The following is a 17,749-nucleotide window of genomic DNA, read 5'->3' on the forward strand; positions in this document are numbered from 1 at the left end:
CCTAATGATTGCAAAGTGTTGCAACATTTACCAACGTGAAAAGTCTAAAATGAAAAACAGTGTGCTCTAAAATGGAATCAAATCGAAATACAAAGTTTCATTTTCAAATGGAGTCATGGCTCACATCATCTCATTTTCTTAGTTCGAGAAGGAAAACATTAACCTAAGATGTTGTTCTCCAATTCATTTGATCTAATTTCCAACTTGTAAAAAATCAGACCCTGGTGCTTACTCTCATGAACCTTGTCTTACTTATAATGAGTAAGAAAGCAGCCCAGAATTTTCCAGTGTGTCTGAGTTTTTTATTTTCCCTTCTTCTTCTATTTCCAAAGACATTCTCTTATTTCGGGAAATGATTTTTATGCAGATTGCCGTCTTCTGGGGAAAGTCCAGGAAATTAACAGTGGGATACTGCTTCCAATATTGGCTTTGTATATGTTTGAAATAAACCGGTTCTGGAACATAAAATGGTAGCTCTTTATGATGTGACATTGGTTTTCAAAACATTTATCAGGCACTGTTTCAGTCAGTATTGCAGACCCTGAGAATATAGTGGTGAATCTGACAGAGGATGTTTAGACCCGCTTCGAACGTATGTTATGGCAGGGACAAATAAAAAAAAATAGATAATTTGAAATTGTGGCAAGTTTTATAAAAAAAAAAAAAAAACAGGGTGACTTGATAGAGCAGTGGAGAGATGAAATCAGGGGGCCTGGGAAGGCCTTTCTAAGGAGCTGGTATTTAACAAGAAGCATGGGATGAGAAGCAGCCAGGCATGGAGAGGGCTGTGGGCAGAACGTCCCTGGGAGTGGATCAGCAAGAGCAGCGTGTGAGGGAGGAACAGACCGCAGTGGTCAGGAATGGAATGGCATGAGGGCAGCGTGGGAGGCAGTGGTGAGAGGTAACAGTGGACTTCATAGGGGTCAGGTGTCCTCCAAGCAGTGGAAAGCTGGTGGAGAGCTGCAAGGAAGAAACTGATACCAACTGATTTACATTGTTCAGAGCTCACTCGGTCCACTCTGTGGAAGGTGGGGTGGGGACAGGAGTTAGAAGCTGCAGAGCCATAAATAACTACATGCCAACACAAGAATAAAACACAGTTAAATTCAAGTAGGGGAGGGGAATAGAGACAGGGGAGGGGGAGGGGAAGAGGGGTTGGGGTCCTCTCACCCAGCAGGTGCAATGTGGGGGTGCATGGCACACACCCTGGGTGAAAGGCTCCATTACAGCTTGGACTTTACCTAACAAATGCAAACAATGTAACCTAATTGTGTGAATCCTTATATTAACTGAAGTTTAAAAAACAGCAACAGAGCAATTTAGGAGGCCATTGCAAAACTGAGGATCTATAAAGTCACTTTCTTGCTGGATCACGGTGGACATTATTTAGAATAGCTGCAATGAAATAAGTTACAGGTAAGTGGGTGAGTGGAACCATCAGATAAAAAACTGGGGCAAACTGGAACAACTGGAACCAGGTTGATTCTCATTTGAATGAAAAAAGTCACATGGTGAGCACCTCTGTCCTTCCGATGCCTGACACTTCCTTTTACAAAAATTTTCTCACATCAGCTGTATGGAAGAAGAGCTAGACTGGAAAGAAAATATATTTTTCTTTCTTGGGAGTCACAGATATTAATGACAGGAGATATTATGACAGGAGATAAAGGAAGCGGGAAATGAGGCATCATTGGTGAATGTTGGTGGTGCTGACATGTAGTTTAATTCAGGACAATAAAACCCCCTCACCTCCAGGCAAACTGTCCACTCTGGCCATTTCTATAGGAATAGGCCATATAAATGTCAGTGAATGAGTCAAGTCTATTCCCACCCTTCTTGTTGCCTCCTATCTCCCCAAATGTGGATTGAAGAAATTTCAGGAAAGGTTCCCTAGCTGTGATTTCATCCTCTCTCTAAGAAGGACGGGTCTGCTGCGGCAGCTGGAAGTATATGTGCTTCTTGGGGAAGATTGCAGTGAGCCTGATGTTCCACCCAAGGGCGTCTGTGGTTATGGTGCCTGTGAACAACATTCTCATAATCCAGTCTGGGTACAGTTTTTATAATTGAACAACAAAAACATCTGACAGATGTGGGCAGGGTAATTTGAAAGCTAGATGGCACAAAGAAATCAAGTTCATTTTCTGTCAAAATCAAATCTTTAAAAAAAAACATGCAAAGCTGGCCCTCATTTTATAGTCTGGGAAAGATAATATTAATTACAGGAAGGTGGTCAGAAGTTTCTGTTCCCTCTGCCTTTTCTAGGTCCCTTGCAGTCTCCTTGCTTTTCAGCTTGTTCATTTCCATGGAACTTACAAGATGCTGATTCAGTAGGTCTATTATCCCCAAAGGTTTGAAAACCACTGAACACGTCTAATGTACAGCTTGCCCAATTTTAGTGAACTGCTAACTTCACAGACGTTAATGAGGCCAATTATTGGCAAGTGAATTTGAAGTGAAGAACACATTAGGTTTGCTACTATAGCAGTTATTTGTTTATCGGGATTGATTGAGGCAAACTTCCTTTTGATCATTACATCTGATTGATCACTGCACATGGCATTATGAAAGAATAAGGTTTCTAAATCAGATAGCGGCTTGCAAGAAAAATCTCAACCTTGCAAGGGCAGAACATGTTTCCCTATCTATTTCAGCCTGAAAGCCTAGCCATTAAATTGGAATGGATCCTAATTAGTCTCCTCACAAATCTCTAAAACTTTTTGGTCTTTCCTGTTGAGAAGAACTTAAAAGAAGCCTAAATTCCTCCCTTGCCTACGTATAGTCAATATCAAAGAAAATACCTTGCACAGTAATACCACTGAAAATGAGTGCAGACATAGCAATCCTGATTTGAAGTGGCATTGGAAAGTATAATTTGATTCACCCAGCCAAATGATTACTGCAAGTGCAGATCATCAGCACAGCCCACTCCAGGACATTTGAATTGGTGATGAGCTGACAGCTAATTGCCAGACTGAGTCTGCCTCTTGAGCTCCTGCCTGAGAACAGAGAGAAACTCCTAGCCTGGATGTAGACTATTTCTCCATGTTGGAGATAGTCTTTCAGGATGGCTGTCACTTTATTCATACCCAGCAACTGCTGTCTGCTTTGTCCAGTAATTGCACTCCCATTTTTCCTTTTGTGAATCCCATCCTTGATTCTAAGTCCATCCCTGAGGTGGTTGCTGATTCCATCTCTCAGTCCTAGGGGCGGGCTTACAACCGAGGTTTGGCCAATCGTCAATGGGATATTATATGCTCCTGGTCATGGCAATTGGTTCAGAAGTGGGACATGACCTGAATTGGTCTAATAAGAGTCAAACCCTGGACTTCTCTGAAACCATTGAGAAAGAGGTGTGCCACTTCTCTGATTATAAGGCGTAGAAATGAGTCTGGAGCTTCCGTGGGCCACCATTCAGAGCATGCAAGGTGAAGAGTAAAAGAGACAATGTCTAAATGACATTGCCGAGCTCACGGAGCTGTGCCCATGGCCAGATGTGCCTTTGGACTTTCCAGGTCTGTGAACTAATGCATGGTCCCCCCTCTCCTGCTCTCAAGTTCCAGCTGCTATCACTGGATCAGAGAAGAGCAAGGCCCAGGATGAAAACACCAGGGAAGAGGCAGGAGACTTTAGATTTACTTTCTTCACACTTTGCCTCTTAGTTCTGGGAATCACAACCTCTGGGAGAAGCACAGAAGATACTGTGGGTTCAGTTCCAGATCACTGCAACAAAGCAAATTTCACAATAAAGGGAGTCACATAAATGTTTTGTTTTCCCATTGTGTATAAAAGTTATGTTTATACCACATTGTAGTCTGTTAAGTGGCATTATGTCTAAAAAATGCACATATCTTAATTAAAAATACTTTGTTGCTAAAAAATGCTAATGATCATCTGAACCTTCAGTGAATAACGATCTGCTTGCTGGTGAAGGGCTGGCCTTGCTTTGATGCTGATAATACGGACTGTTTGTGGTGGTGGTTGTTGACAGTTTAGGGGCCTGTGGCAATTTCTTAAAATAAGACTGCTATGAAGTTTGCTGCATTGATTGATCGATTCTTCCTTTCATGAAAGACTTCTCTGTAGCTTGCGATGCTGTTTGAGAGCATTTTACCTACAGTAGGACTTCTTTCAAAACTGGAGTCAATCCTTGCAAACCTGGCTATGGCCATTTCAACTGAGTTTATGGAATAGTCTGAATCCTTTGTTGTTATTTCGACAATGTTCATAGCGTCTTCACCAAGACCAGATTCCATCTCAAGAAAACGACTGGCTTTGTTTATGCATAAAAGCCAGCCCTCTTCTGTTTATGTTTTATCATGTGATTTTAGCTGTTCAGTAATATTCTCAAGCTCCATTTCTTAACCTGCTTATCTTGCTATTCAGATCACACCGGCAGTTGCCTCTTCCACTGCGGTCTTGCAGAAACGTTGGAATCCACTTCTTCTAAACTCCCACGAACCGTGACATTTTGACCTCCTCCCATGTATCATAAATGTTCTTGATGACATCTAGAATGGTGATCCTTTCTAGATGGTTTTCAATTTACTTTGCCCCAGTCCATCACTGGAATCACTGTCTATGGCAGTTGTAATCTTACCAAATGTATTTCTTGAATAATAAGACTTAAATGTCAATACTACTCTCTGGTTGTAGAATGGATGTTGTGCTAGCAGGCATGGAAACAACTTGAATACCCTGGTACAACTCCACCAGAGCTCTGGAGTGACTGGGTTCATTGTCAATGGGCAGTGATATTTTGAAAGGAATCGTTTTTTTTCCCTCATGCAGTAGTCCTAAACAATGAGCTTAGAATGTTCTTTCAACCGTGGTACAGACAGATGCATTTCATCCATGCCTGCCATTCCAGATACAGAGCACAGACTGAGAAGGTTTAACACAATTGTTCAGTGCTCTAGAACTTGCAGAATGAGGATTGGCTTCAAGTTGAAGTCGTCAGCTGCATTTGCTCCTAACGAGAGTCAGCTTATCCTTTGAAGCTTTGAAGCCAGGTGACCGTTTCTCCTGTCTAGCTATGAAAGTCCCAGAGGGTGGGGTGTCTCCTTCCAGTAGAAGGCTGTTGTGTCTCCACAGACAATCTGTTGTTCAGTGCAGACACCTGCATCCAAAAGGGTGGCTGGGCCTCCTGCATGGCTTTCTGTGGCTTGGCACTTGGGGTTGTCCTTACACACTGACGTCACAGAGACGGCTTCTTTCCTTACACCTCATGGCACAACCTCTGCCAGCTTCAAAATTTTCTTCTGGAGTTTCCTCATCTTTCTCAGCCTTGAAAGAATTGAAGAGAGATGAGGCCTTGCTCTGATTAGCCTTTGGCTGAAGGGATGTCGTGGCTAGTTTGGTCTTCCATCCAGACCACTCAAACGTTGTCTATTTCAGCAATTTCTTGTCATTTGTGTGTTCACTGGAGCAGCACTCTTCATTTCCTTCAAGAACTTTCCATTTGCATCCATAGCTTGACCAATCATCTGGTACAGGAAACTTGGCTTTTGGCCTGCCTTGGCTTTTGACATACTTTCCTCCCTGGCCTTGATCATTTCTAGCTTTTCTTTCTAGATTTAACATGAGAGACATGCAAATCTTCTTTCACTTAGACACTTAGAGGTCACGGTAGGGTTATTAATTAGCCTAATTTCAACATGGTTGGGACTGGGGGAATAGGGAGGTCCTGGAAGAGGGAGGGAGATGGGAATGGTCAGTAGGGGGAGCACTCATACACATGTGTTGATTTAGTTTGTCCCATGTGGGTGCAGTTCATGGCCCCCTAAAACAATTACAATAGTAACATCAAAGCTCACTGGTCCCACATTACTAGGACAGATATAATTATAATGGAAGAGTTCTAAAATATTGTTCAGAATGCAACACAGAGACAGGAACTGAGCCTGTGCTATTGGAGAAGTGACACCAACAGACGGGCTTGAGGCAGGGCCTTCAGTGTTAAATTTGCAAAAATTACCTGTGAAGCACCATAAAGTGAAGTGCCGTAAATGGGGCCTGTACTCTTTGCACATTTTGGCTTAGCGCATGCCACAGAAATATGAGACATCTGACCTGTTTGTCCTCTGCTAATGCTGGGAGTGAGGTGACTTCATTCCAGTAAGATGCGGCCAGTGCAATTGCTTAACAGATGTGTTTAATTGGGTCCCAGGCGACAACTTGAAATTCGTTCTGCAGGTCACTGGTTTGTTCCATGGAAAAAGAATATCAAAGCAAATTCAACTTAAGCTGAGAGCAGCTTAGATAACTGGATAAGACTTTTGCTGACCTAGTTTTTCACTGTAACTCTTAGGATGATCTGATTTTCATTTGAATTGGGCACCTTTAAATAAAAATTCCCTCCCCAGTATAGGAGAGAGAACATGGGCTTTGAAAGCCCGTAAATAGAAGTAGATATTCTGGCTTCTCTGCTCAGTAGCTGGCTGGGTGATTGCTTTAGACTTATTGATACTTTTAGTTTAGTTTTTTGTAAACTAGGAATGAAATACCTTATTTACAGACTTATGATCATTATCTATTACTATATGTCTAATCTGGCTATCTCATTGAATTGTGGCAGGTGGACTCTGAGCCATTCCACAGCTGCGCAGCTCAGAAAAACTGAAATGGAGGGCAGAGTGGTGGGTGGGTGCTGTGTTCCAGTCCCCAGACCATCTCCCAAAAGGAAGGCCTAATCAGCCCCACCGTGTCACAGGGAGCATGTTTCCAAGGCTCCATTTCAGAAAGCAATTGCTTACAGTTGTCTCTGACAAAAATAAACTCCTGGGGGCAAGACACAATTGTAAGAGGGACTTTACCTAACAAATGCAATCAGGGTAACCTGGTTTCTTGTACCCTTAATGAATCCCCAACAATAAAATAAAATAAAAAAACAACCAAAAGTCCTATTCAGAGGGAACAAATTAAGTCAAGATTATAAATGCATTTTGTTTGCTGAGTATAAAAGAGAAGTGCTAAGTAAATATAGGAAATTGGAATATTATGAGATGGAAGAGCAGTTCTTTTTATCTTTGCAGTTAATGGGTGGAGCAAATTGAACAGTTTGTTTTGTGTTAATATTAACTGACAAAAGGTTCCCATTTCTGAGGCGTGGCCCACATCCCCCAGCTTGTTTGTGCAGTACAATAGTGCGATGACCTGCTGTCTTTTGCATGGTACAGACAGGACAGCCAAAACATATGTGAGTGACGACCATACCTGCTTGGGTCCTTTCTGTTAAAAAAAAAAAAAAGAAAGAAAGGAATGAGGGACAGGGAATATGGAGTGTCTCTTACCTGCCTTAAAATAACTATCTGTTTCTTTTGTGATGTTCTCTTCTCTAGAGAATTCACTTTTAGAAAAATATTTTAATATGGGAAAGGGAACAGTAGCTAGATTCAATTTCATTCTGAGATTTATTTTTTCTTCCTTTCTATCACCATTGTAAATTAAACAGCATTGCAAGGAGTGCTGATTCTGACCACCAGCTCAGACACAGAGCAATGATACAGTGCCTTCTCCTTATGCAGGGACCACCCTGGCCTGGAGGAACTGGCATGCGACAACCTCCCTCACTGCAGCAGGGTTTATAATTAAGAGCCGTCTGGTCTTTGCTTCATTTTTCCTTTATTTTCTACATTCATTTTGTGGAGTCTTATATTTGTATCATTTGTATAATTTTAGTTTGCTTGACAAACAAAGGGGAACTTCAATGTATGTGGCTGATGGAATCCAAGCACAGGGATGTGGTGGGCATGGAAAAAGCACTAAAACTGTTGAGTGGGAAGATTCCAGAATCTTCTCTTCATCTTCACTTCTGTCTTCTCTGCACATCTGTTTCATTCTACTCTTTTTTTTTTTTTTATTAAATAATAGCTGTGTACATTAATGCAATCATGGGGTACAATGTGCTGGTTTTATATACAATTTGAAATGTTTTCATCAAATGGGTTAACATAGCCTTCCTGGCATTTTCTTAGTTATTGTGTTAAGACATTTATATTCTACACCTAGTAATTTCACATGTACCATTGTAAGATGCTCCGTAGGTGGGGTCCCACTGATTACCCTCCCTCCACAGATTCTCCCCCCTCCTCTCCCCTCCCTTTGCCTTTTCCCCTTCTTCTTGGGCTATAATTGGGTTATGATTGGCTAAAATTGGTTTCATAGTAAGACTGAGTACATTCGATACTTTTTCTTCCATTCCTGAGATACTTTGCTAAGAAGAATATGTTCCAGCTCCATTCATGTAAACATATAAGAGTTAAAGACTCCATCTTTCTTTAAGGCTGCATAATATTCCATAGTGTACATGTACCACAATTTATTAATCCATTTGTTTGTTGATGGGCACTTGGGCTTCTTCCATGATTCAGCAATTATGAATTGGGCTGAAATAAACATTCTGCTGCAAATAGCTTTGTTATAATGTGACTTTTGGTCTTCTGGGTATATACCTAGTAGAGGAATTACAGGATTGATAGCAGGTCTATTTTAGATCTCTAAGTGTTCTCCGAATATCTTTCCAAAAGGACCGTATTAGTTTGCATTCCCACCAGCAATGTAGAAGTGTTCCCTTTTCTCCACACCCATGCCAACATCTCTAGTTTTGGGATTTTGTGATGTGGGCTGATCTTACTAGAGTTAGATGATATCTCAAAGTAGTTTTGATTTGCATTTCTCTGATGATTAAGGATGATGAGCATTTTTTCATGTGTCTGTAGGCTGTGTGCCTGTATTCTTCAGAGAAGTTTCTCTTCAAGTCCCTTGCCCACCCTGATTTGGGATCACTTGTTCTCTTCTTGCTAATACATTTGAGTTCTCTGTGGATTCTGGTTATAAAACCTTTGTCAGACATAACCTGCAAATATCTTCTCCCATTCTGAGGGCTGTCTGCTTGCTTTAATTATTGTGTTCTTGGCTGTTCAGAAGCTTTTTAGTTTGATCAGGTCCCAATAGTGTATTTTTGATGTTACTTCAATTGCCTGGGGGGGTCTTCCTCATAAAATATTCACCCAGGCCAATTTCTTGAAGAGTTTTCCCTGCACTTTCTTCTAGTATTTTTTTTTTTTTTTTGTAGAGACAGAATCTCACTGTACCACCCTCGGGTAGAGTGCTGTGGCATCACAAGGGTCACAGCAACCTCTAACTCTTGGGCTTACGCTATTCTCTTGCCTCAGCCTCTCAAGCAGTTGGGACTACAGGCACCTGCCACAACGCCCGGCTATTTTTTTGTTGCAGTTTGGCCGGGGATGGGTTTGAACCCGCCACCCTCGGCATATGGGGCCAGCGCCCTACTCACTGAGCCACAGGCGCCGCTGCCTTCTTCTAGTATTTTTATAGTTTCGTGTCTTAAGTTTAAATCTTTAATCCAGTGAGAGTCTATCTTAGTTAATGGTGTGGGTCCAGTTTCAGTCTTCTTCAGGTCGCCAGCCAGTTCACCCAGCACCATTTGTTAAATAGGGAATCTTTTCCCCACTAAATGTTTTTAATTGGCTTGTCAAAGATCAAATAATGGTAGGTAGCTGGGTTCATCTCTTGGTTCTCTATTCTGTTCCAGACATCTAATTCTCTATTTTTGTGCCAGTGCCATGCTGTTTTGATCACTATCGATTTATAGTATAGTCTGAGGTCTAGTAGCATGATTCCTCCTGCTTTGTTTTTATTTCTGAGTAATGTCTTGGCTATTCAAGATTTTTTTCTGATTCCATATAAAATGAAGTATTTTTTTTTGAGATGTAAGTATGACAGTGGAGCTTTAATAGGGATTGCATTAAAATTGTATATTGCTTTGGGTAATATGGACCTTTTAACAATGTTGACTCTTCCCAGTCATGAGCATGGTATGTTTTTCCATTTGTTAACATCTTCAGCTATTTCTTTTCTTAGAGTTTCATAGTTCCCTTTATAGAGATCTTTCACGTCATTTGTTAGATAAACTCCCAAATATTTCTTCTTTGGCACTACTGTGAATGAAATAGAGCCCTTGACTGTTTTTTCATCTTAACAATTGTTGGTTATATATAAAGGGTACCGATTTATGAGTGTTGATTGTGTAACCCGAGACATTGCTGTATTCCTTGATCACTTCTTTTTTTTTTATTGTTAAATCATAGCTGTGTACATTAGTGCAATCAAGGGGTACAATGTGCTGGTTTCATATACAATCTGAAATATTCTCATCAAACTGTTCAACATAGCCTTCATGGTATTTTCTTAGTTATTGTATGTAGACATTTGTATTCTGCCTTTAGTAAGTTTTGCCTGTACCCATTCTAAGATGCACCATAGGTGTGGCCCCACCCATTACCCTTACTCCGCCCTAACTTCCCCCCTCCCTTCCCCTTCCTTGGCCCTTTCTCCATATTCTTGTGCTATAGTTGGGTTATAGCTTTCATGTGAAAGCTATAAATTAGCTTCATAGTAGGGCTGAGTACATTGGATACTTTTTCTCCCATTCCTGAGATACTTTGCTAAGAAGAATATGTTCCAGCTCCATCCATGTAAACATGAAAGAGGTAAAGTCTCCATCTTTCTTTAAGGCTGCATAGTATTCCATGGTATACATGTACCACAATTTGCTAGTGCATTCGTGGGTCGATGGGCACTTGGGCTTCTTCCATGACTTAGCAATTATGAATTGGGCTGCAATAAACATTCTGGTACAGATGTCTTTGTTATATTGTGATTTTTGGTCTTCTGGGTATAAACCCAGTGAAGGAATTATAGGATTGAATGGCAGATCTATTTTTAGGTCCCTAACTCGTCTCCAAACATCCTTCCAGGAGGAATGTTTTAGTGTGCATTCCCACCAGCAGTGTAGAAGTGTGCCCTTTCCTCCACATCCATGCCAACATTTCTGGTTTTGGGATTTTGTTATGTGGGCTACTCTTACTGGGGTTAGGTGATACCTCAAAGCAGTTTTGATTTGCATTTCTCTGATGATTAAGGACGATGAGCTTTTTTTCATGTGTTTGTAGATTGTGTGTCTGTCTTCTTTAGAGAAGTTTCTCTTCAAGTCCCTTGCCCACCCTGAGATGGGATCACATGTTCTTTTCTTGCTAATACGTTTGAGTTCTCTGTGGATTCTGGTTATTAAACCTTTATCAGAGGTATAACCTGCAAATATTTTCTCCCATTCTGAGGGTTGTCTGCTTGCTTTAATTACTATGTTCTTGGCTGTGCATAAGCTTTTTAGTGTGATCAGGCCACAGTAATGTATTTTTGATACTGCTTCGATTGCCTGGAGAGTCCTCCTTATAAGATATTCACCCAGACCAATTCCTTTCAGAGTTTTCCCTGCAATTTCTTCAAGTATTTTTATAATTTCATGTCCTAAGTTTAAATCTTTTATCCAGTGAGAGTCTATCTTAGTTAATGGTGAAAGGTGTGGGTCCAGTTTCAATCTTCTACAGGTTGCCAGCCAGTTCACCCAGCACCATTTGTTAAATAGGGAATCTTTTCCCCACTGAATGTTTTTAATTGGCTTGTCAAAGATCAAATAACAGTAAGTGGCTGGGTTCATCTCTTGGTGCTCTATTCTTTTCCATACATCTACCTTTCTGTTTTTGTGCCAGTACCATGCTGTTTTGATCACTATCAATTTATAGTATAGTCTGAGATCTGGTAGTGTGATTCCTCCTGCTTTGTTTTTATTTCTGAGTAATGTCTTGGCTATTTGAGGTTTTTTCTGATTCCATATAAAATGAAGTATTATTTTTTCAAGATCTTTAAAATATGACAACAGAGCTTTAATAGGAATTGCATTAAAATTATATATCACTTAGGGTAGTATAGACATTTTAACAATATTGATTCTTCCCAGCCATGTGCATGGTATGTTTTTGCATTTGATAACATCTTCAGTTATTTCATTTCTTAAAGTTTCATAGTTCTCTTTGTAGAGATCTTTCATGTCCTTTGTTAGGTATACTCCCAAATATTTCATATTCTTTGGCACTGCTGTGAAAGCAATAGAGTCCTTGACTGTTTTTTTGGCTTAGTTATTGTTGGTATATATAATTTATGTATATATAATTATACATATATAATTATAATACATATACATATATATACCTAGTATATATAAGTATATAATTTTTAAAGTATATATATATTTGTGTGTCAATTTTGTAGCCTGACACATTGCTGTATTCCTTGATCACTTCTAAAAGTTTTGTCGTAGAATCCCTAGTGTTTTCCAGATATGCAATTATGTTATCTGCAAAGAGTGAAAGTTTGATCTCTTCCGACCCCATGTGGATACACTTGATCGCCTTTTCTTCCCTAATTGCAATGGCTAAAACTTCCATTACAATGTTAAAGAGCAATGGAAACAATGGGCAACCCCGCCTGCTTCCTGATCTAAGTGTAAATGATTTTAATTTAACTCCATTCAATACGATATTGGCTGTGGGTTTCCTGTAGATGGCCTCTATTAGTTTAAGAAATGTCCCTTCTATACCAATTTTCTTAAGTGTTCTGATCATGAAGGGATGCTGGATATTATCAAAACCTTTTTCTACATCAATTGAAAGAATCATATGGTCCTTATTTTTTAGTTTGTTTATGTGCTGAATTACATTTATAGATTTATGTGTATTGAACCAGCCTTGAGACCTTGGGATAAATCCCACTTGGTCGTGGTTTTTTTGATGTGTTATTGGATTCTGTTTGTTAGGATCTTATTGAGTATTTTAGCATCAATATTCATTAGTGATATTGGTCTATAATTTTCTTCTCTTGGGGTCTTTCCCTGGTTAGGGGATTAAGGTGATGTTTGCTTTGTAGAACCTGTTGGGTAATATTGTTTCTTTTTCTATATTTTGGAAGAGGTTTAGTAATATAGGTACTAGTTCTTCTTTAAAGGTTTGGTAGAATTCTGACCTAACGCCATCTGGTCCTGGCCTTTTCTTTTTAGGGAGATTTTGTATAGTTGAAGCTATTTCAGAACTTGATATAGGCCTCTTCAACATTTCCACTTAATTCTGGCTTAGTCTTGGTAGGTGGCATACTTCCAGGTATTGGTCGATTTCTTTCAGATTTTCGTATTTCTGAGAGTAGTTTCTTGTAGTATTTGTGAAGGATTTTTTGAATTTCTGAGGGATGTGTTGTTATTTCATTGTTACCATTTCTGATTGATGAAATTAGAGATTTTACTCTTTTTTTCCTGGTTAGGTTGGCCAAAGGTTTATCTATTTTATTGATCTTTTAAAAAAACCAGCTTTTGGATTTATTGATCTGTTGTGTAATTCTTTTGTTTTCAATTTCATTTAATTCTGCTCTTATTTTGGTTATTTCTTTTCTTCTGCTGGGTTTGGGGTTGGAGTGTTCTTCCTTCTCCAGTTGCTTGAGATGTCCCATTAAGTTATTAACTTCTTCTCTTTCCATTTTCTTGAGGAAGGCTTGCTATAAGTTTCCCTCTTAGGACTGCCTTTGCCGTATCCCAGAGGTTCTGGTAATTCATGTCTTGATTGTTGTTTTATTCCAAAAATTTGGTGATGTCCTTTTTTTTTTTTTTTTTTGAGTGATGTCCTTCTTAATCTCATCTATAACCCATCTATCCTTCAACATCAGGTTGTTTAGCTTCCATGTTTCTGTATGGGTATGCATGTTCCCGTTTTTATTGAGTTCAACTTTTATTCCATGATGGTCTGAGAAGATGCAAGGAATAATTTCTATTTTTTTAAATTTGCTGAGGTTAGATTTGTGGCCTCAGATGTGGTCGATTTTGGAGTATGTTCCATGGGCTGTTGAGAAGAATGTGTATTCAGTTTTGTTGGGATGAAATGTTCTGTAGATGTCTGTTATGTCCAGATGTTGAATGGTGAAGTTTAAATCTAAAATTTCTTTGCTTAGCTTCTTTTTGGAGGATCTATCCAGCACTGCTAAAGGGGTGTTAAAATCTCCAACTGCTATGGAACTGGAGGAAATCAAGTTGCTCATGTCTGGTAGTTTCTCTTAAAAATTGAGGTGCTTTCTGGTTGGGTGCATAGATATTAATAATTGAAATCTCATCATATTGAGTATTATCTTTAACAAATATGAAGTGTCCATCCATATCCTTCCTTATTTTGGTTGGTTTAAAGCCTATTGTGTCTGTGAATAGGATTGCAATGCCTGTTTTTTTTCTACTTTCCATTTGCCTGGAGTATAGATGACTCTTATCCCTTCACCTTGAGTCTATATTTATCTTTTAATGTAAGATGCGATTCTTGTATGGAGCAGATATCTAGCTTGAGTTTTTGTATCCAGTCAGCCAACCTGTGCCTCTTTAGAGGACAGTTTAAACCATTCACATTAATTGAGAATATTGATAAGCCTTTCGAGAGTCCGGTGGACATTTTTAATCCTTTTGCGACTGTGGAAGTTGGAATTTGGTCAAAATTTCCTAGATGGGTTTACTTTTGTGGTGGAGGATTATACTGGTCTTCATGGAGGATAGGTCTGAGTATATCCTGGAGAGCTGGTTTAGTTATGGTAAATTTCTTCTACATGTGAATGTCATTGAAGTATTTAATTTCTCCATCATAAATGAGACTCAGTTTAGCTGGGTACAGGATCCTGGGTTGAAAGTTATTTTGTTTTAGGAGATTAAAAGTTGATGACCATCCTCTTTTAGCTTGAAAGGTTTCAGCAGAGAGATCTGCAGTTATTCTAATATTCTTGCCCTTGTAGGTGATGTTTTACTTTTGTCTGGCTGCTTTCAGAATTTTCTCCTTCATATTAACTTTAGTGCAATTGATTATGATGTGTCTGGGGGATGTCTTATTTGGGATGAGTCATGCTGGAGTTCTGAAACTGTCTGCTATCTGAATTTCAGAATCTCTTGGCATGTCTGGATATTTCTTCTTCATAATCCCATGGAGAAGAGACTCTGTGCCTTGTGAAGCCACTTCATCACTTTCAGGGATCCCTATAAGATGAATATTGATTTTCTTTGAATTATCCCAGAGCTCTCTGAGAGTGATCTGTTTTTGCCCTCCATTTCTATTCCTCTTTGAGTGTTTGGGAGCATTGGAAATCTTCAATGTCAGAAATCCTTTCTTCTGCTTGCTCCATTCTGTTACTGAGGGATTCTACTGTGTTTCTCAGATCTTTGAGGGCTGCAACTTCTTGTCTCAATGTGTCAAATTGATCTTTGGTCATTTGGTCTTTGAATTCATTGAATTCTTGAGCTATCTTTTGGGTTACTGCTTGGAATTCTAATTCGATCTTATTTGCTTTCCAGATTCTGAATTCAATTTCTGACATCTCAGCTATTTGTTTGTGCATGAGATCTTGTGCTGTGTCTGCCCCACTGATCCTTGGGGGAGTTGATATACTCTGACTATTAATATTTCCAGAGTTTTTCTGTTGATTTTGCCTCATGATTATTTTTCACGTTGCCTCCGGCTGTCCTCAGAGTTGGGGAGGTGTCTCTCCAAGACTAGACCCCAGCAGAATCACTCTATTGTTGCCAGATCTTTGTAGGGATTGATGCTATGTAGTTCCTCTGGGGCTGCCCCAGCCAGGGAGTTCTGGTTGTGGAAGGATCTCTGGAGTGTGACACCCTTGGATCCAGCAACAGCACGGGAGGTGGTGTGCACTGTTCTGGGGGTGCATGTCACCCAGTGACTTTGGCAAAGAGAGCCCAAGGCTCCAGCAGTCTCTGGGTAGGAGAAGGGCTCTGTGCAGAGGCAGGGAGGGCTCTGGAGGGCACACAGCTACCAGAGTCCCTGGCCAGATGAGTGGTCCAGTGTGGAGGCAGGGAGGGTACAGGAGGGAGGACGCAGGGTTGTGCGGCTTCCACAGTTCCTGGTCTGGGCATGCAGAGGCCCAGCGGGTGCGGGTCATGTGTCGGGGTTTGTGGCACAGCTTTTATGGAGGTCTGGGTGTCACCAAGCCTAGGAGTTTGAGGTTGCTATGAGCTGTGACACTTCAGCATTCTACCCAGGGCAACAGCCTGAGGCTCTAGTGTGCCAAACCAGTCTCACTCTGCCCCTGAGGGTTAAGGCTGTAAGGCAGCTCAGTTTACTAGCTTCTGCCCAATCCTTGCTCTGTGACTCTGAGGGCGGAGCTTGCTGAAGCAGTTCTCTCACAATGGCTCCCTATGGCCCACAGCCTAACACTATTTGTTCCGTCCAGCTCAGCGGCTCAGTCTGGGGCCCTAGACAATGCCCAAAGTTCTCCACACTCCTGCTCAAGCTCTCCCCAATGGCAGTTCAACTGAGTTCCAAGTCCAAAAACACCGAAACAGTTCACAGGTAAGGCCTTTCCAGTTTGCAGTCTCACTGCTGCTTATACTTATGGCTGCTGGCGGGATTAGGTCGATAGGACACATGGAATTACTTGCCAGTTTTCCACTGTTTTTGTCCTCCTCTTGGGGTCCAGAAGTCCCTTGCTGACTCCTTGTATCCTCAAAGGGATGATTATAGGCAGATCCCAACAGCTAGAGATGCCTGGAGTCTTATCTCCCCAGACTCACTGTGCCGTGTTGCAGGGAAGCTGTTACTTGGCTGCCATCTTGGCTTGTTCTCCCCTTGATCACTTCTAAGAGTTTTGTAGTAGAATCCCTGGTGTTTTCCAGATACACAATCATATTATCTGCGAAGAGTGAAAGTTTGATCTCTCTGACCTTATATGGATATCCTTGATCACCTTTTTTTACCTAACTGTGATGGCTAAGACTTCCATTACAATGTTACAAAGCAGTGGAGAAAATGGGCAACCTTGCCTGGTTCCTGATCTGAGTGGAAATGATTTCAATTTAACTCTATTCAATACAATATCAGCTGTGGGTTTGCTGTAGATGGTCTCTATCAGTTTAAGAAATGTCCCTTCTATACCCATTTTCTAAAGGATGCTGGATATTATCAAAATCTTTTTCTGCATCAATTGAGAGAATCATATGGCCTTTGTTTTTTAATTTTTTATGTGCTGAATTATATTTATAGATTTACATATATTGAACCAGCCTTGTGACCCTGGGATAAAACCCACTTGGTCATGGTATATAATTTGTTTGATGTGCTGCTGGATTCTGTTAGGATTTTGTTGAATATTTTCACATCAATAGTCATTAGTGATATTGGTCTATAATTTTCTTTTCTTGGTTTTGGGATCAAGATGATGTTTGTTTCATAGTATGTGTTGGGTAGTATTCCTTCTTTTTCTATATTTCGGAAAAGGTTAAGTAATATAGGTACTAGTTCCTCTGTAAAGATTTGGTAGAATTCTGATGTGAACCCTTCTGGTCCCAGGCTGGGTTTTTTTTTAGGGATATTTTGTATAGTTGATGTTATTTCAGAACTTGATATAGGCCTGTTCAACATTTCCTCTTCATTCTGGCTAAGTTTAGGAAGGTGGCGTGCTTCCAAGTATCGGTCAATTTCCTTCAAATTTTTGTATTACTGAGAATAAAGTTTCTTGTAATATTCACTGATGATTTTTTGAATTTTTGAAGAGTCTGTTGTTATTTCATCTGTGTCATTTTTGATTGATGAAATTAGTGATTTTACTCTTTTTTTTTTCCTGGTTAGGTTAGCCAAAACTAACCTTTTATTGACCTTTTCAAAAAACCAACTTTTTGATTTATTAATCTGTTGTATAATTCTTTTGTTTTCAATTTCATTTAATTCTGTTCTAATTTTGGTTATTTCTTTTCTTCTACTCGGTTTGGGGTTGGAATGTTCTTCCTTTTCCAGTTGCTTGAGATGTCCCATTAAGTTGTTAACTTCCTCTCTTTCTGTTCTCTTGAGGAAGGCTTGCAGTGCTA

This window comes from Nycticebus coucang, chromosome 21 (assembly GCF_027406575.1).
Source record: "Nycticebus coucang isolate mNycCou1 chromosome 21, mNycCou1.pri, whole genome shotgun sequence".
Classification (NCBI taxonomy): domain Eukaryota; kingdom Metazoa; phylum Chordata; class Mammalia; order Primates; family Lorisidae; genus Nycticebus; species Nycticebus coucang.